Genomic DNA, 3296 nt, shown 5'->3' with positions numbered 1-3296 from the left:
CCCCACTTGGCTTCTTCGCGACCCTGGGGTCTGCGTCCTGGGGAGCGTGGGGTCTAAGCCTGGGGTAGAGACCTTGGAGAGGGCCTGGGGGAGCGGACAGCAGAAGAGGGGTCGAGACCCACGCTAGGATTCATCGATCGGTGCCACGAAAGGATAGGGGACGAGACGTCATAGGCTGAGGACCGACCTCTACTTCGTACCCCTCAGAGCGTCCCGCAGCCCATCCGCTGGGGCCGATCCGCTCCTGGCAACCCCGTTCCCACCGGAGCTGAGGTGCAGGCTAGGGATGGGGCTGGGGGGCCGCGCAGCGCTGGGGACGGTTGCGCTCTGCTGCCCGCTTCCGGGAGGCAAGTATCGGTTCCCGCTCCCCTCCTTCAGCAACGAGGGTGAATCGCAGAACTGGATAGGACGGGGGCGGGAGAGACCTGTCTGCCGCTCCCTCGCACGCTCAGGAACGAGGGTGGGCAGTCCTTGCACGGGGACCCGAAAAGGTCTCAGCCCTCGTCCCCGACTGCGCTCCCCGCCTCCCCCCGCCTTCCAGACCGGAGCGGTCCCGGCCTTTTCCGTCGGGCTCCGGAGAGGAGAGGTCGAAGCGCAGAGACCGGATCGGCCGGTTTCCCGGCCCCGCCTCCGGGCGCCCCGCCCCCCGCGCGCGCGGCGCCTCAGCCCGCGCGCCCCCGCCCGCGCCGCGTGGGCCTGGCTCCCGGACCCCGGGGTCGGTTCAGCTGCTGGGATTAGCCGGGCGCAGGGACTAATCCTGGATGAGCCTCCGTGTAAACCCGGATCGACCGCGGGTACGGGGGGGGTCGCGGGGGCGCTCTCATCCACTCCCATACCCGAGGCTTCGCAGGGCCCGGACCCACCCCGCGTCCCCTGCGCCACTGTTGGAGACGAGCGGTTGGATCTGTTGTGCAGAAGAAGGAGGGCGGGGGGGGCGGGCAGGATGAAGACACCGCCAAGATCAGGCCTGGATCCGTCGCGGGAGAGCTAGCCTGGCATCGGGGTGGGGGTGGGCAGCCCGAAAGGAAGGGCAGAGGGGCCCTGGCAGCCTCTGAATCCATAAGGTGTAGGTTCAGCTGCCCGGCTCAGTGTACAAGCCCGGCGCCCACCACCAACCCTCCAGCTGCAGAATCCCGAACCCTCCCTCTGCCAGTGGCCAGGGTGACCTATCCCTAACCTTGAAGCCTCACCTCCTCAATCAACAGGAGGGCCCCATGTCCTGTCCGCCCCTGACTTGGCCAGCGAGGGATGAGGAGCTCCTCCTGCTGAGGCCCAAGCCCTGGAAACGATGTCAGGGTTCAAGGGACTTGGGTACTAGAATCCCATCTCTGGTTGGTTCATTCACTCTGCAGACATTTCCCGAGCCTCTCCCTCCTGCCAGCCCAGCACAGAGGGACACCCTCAGAATGACACACGGTCTCCATGGGAGAGGCAGACAGATAAACAATGACCACGTCATGCGTTCACCTCTGCCCTGAGCTGTAAATTCAGGATAGGGAGCCAAAGGAGGTGTCTCCCCAGCACTATCCAGCAGGCTTCCTGGAAGAGGTGGTCCAGAGCTGTGTTTTAAAGGCCAGATGAGGAAGAGCCCACTGAGGAAGGGGTGAGCGCCCAGGCTGCTGGATTAGCGTGTGCAAGGGCCTGGGGTACAGGAGGAGAAGATGAGGGGGTTCCGGAGGACAGGAAATTGGTGAGGAAGGCAGGGGCCAGAGCCAGCAGGGCCTGCTGGTCAACCTAAGGAGGGAACACGGGAGCCACAGAGGGATTCTAAGCTTCTGAAAGAAAAGGTCAGGTTTATGTCCTTTACAGATTCTAACTGTCCTCCTCCCTTCTCTGCCCAGGTTTCTCTGGCGATGCCTGGGTAGGGGGTAGAGGCACACAGCCACAGATAGACAGGAAGAGGAACCAGGGCAGAGTAAGTTAGGCTTTGGTCCCCATGTGCATCCTTCCATCACACCTGGCGTCAGAGAGACCTACGGTAGAAGTCTGTCTACAGCACTTGCTGGTGGTATGAGCTGGGGCAGGTGATCGAGTCTTGGTCTCTTCATCTGCAAAATGGGGATAAGATGCTTTACCATCACCGAGGATTGTTGCGGGGCTTCAGGGAAATCATGCGTCCGCTCTTTTATTTAACACATACTTAGCACCTACTGTGGAGCAGGCGCCGTGTCAGCTGCTGGCATTAGGGCACCGAATTAGACAGGCATGGTCCCTTACTGTCTCTTAGAACTTCCCTTCCAGTGGAGAAGACAGACAATAAACAAACAAACAAATGAGATAATTATAGATTGTGTTCAAGTACCGTGAAGAAACCAAACAGTGGGACAGGGAGGAGGAGAACTGGGGGTGTGGGAGAGGCGGGGGCTCCCTTGCTCAGTGGAGCCCAGGAACCTTCTCTAAGGGAGCCTGAAGCTTTCAAACCCACAACAGAGTATTCCAGGTACGGAAAATTGCAGCTGCAGCTGCCAACGCCCCCAAGATGGGCGACAATATTGAAGAAGTTAGCCCGATTCCTCTAAGATGCTAAGCTTCCTGAGGGCAGGAACCTAAGTCTTTCACTTCTCCCAACCTCCTGGAGAAAGAGTGGGTGAAGCAAATAGAAGTGGAGGGGAATTCCAGCTTACTGGGCTGCTGTTCCCCCCCCCCCATTCCCTGGAGTGTGGTGGTGGTGGTGGTGGGTCCTGGCCTCTTATCGGCCCGCCCATCTGCACAGCTTAATCTTCCCTCCAGCTGTTCTATACAGGAAAGATCTCTGCCCACTCCTGTTCCATTCCTGGGGTTCCCAATCCTCTCCTCAGGCAGGAGGGGCACGTTGAGGCCCCTCCAGAATCTGCCAATCAAGAGCCAGGATTGGGCATAATTGACTCTCTGACCTGCGGGGCTTGAGGGTCTCCAGGCCCCTCTGGGGTCTCCCCCTTGGCTGGGGTCTCACACCGGGGAGACCTTGAGGAAAGCGCCTCGCACACGGGTATGTTTCCCGCACAGCCACCCGTGCTGCAGAGCACACAGCTCCTCTCACTCGCTCACCATCCAGCTGCACATCGTGTCTCCATGGCAACCAGTAGGCCTGGTCCATGGATGTTAGAAATAAGTGCCAGAGGAAGAGGGAAGAGAAGAGCAACGTCAGACATAAAGAGACTCAGAAAGATAGTCTCCCAAGGAGGCCCCTCTCCCCTTGCACCCCTGCCCGGAAGACCTGAATGGGCCTAAGCAGTGGGCTGAGGGCTGTCTGGAGGCAATGGGGGCCCCCTGGCCGTGAGGGAGGAGCAGGAGTACGAGAACCTGAGTTTGGGGCT

The sequence above is a fragment of the Sus scrofa genome, chromosome 2 (genome assembly GCF_000003025.6).
Source record: "Sus scrofa isolate TJ Tabasco breed Duroc chromosome 2, Sscrofa11.1, whole genome shotgun sequence".
Classification (NCBI taxonomy): Eukaryota; Metazoa; Chordata; class Mammalia; order Artiodactyla; family Suidae; genus Sus; species Sus scrofa.
This window is presented reverse-complemented; position numbering follows the sequence as displayed.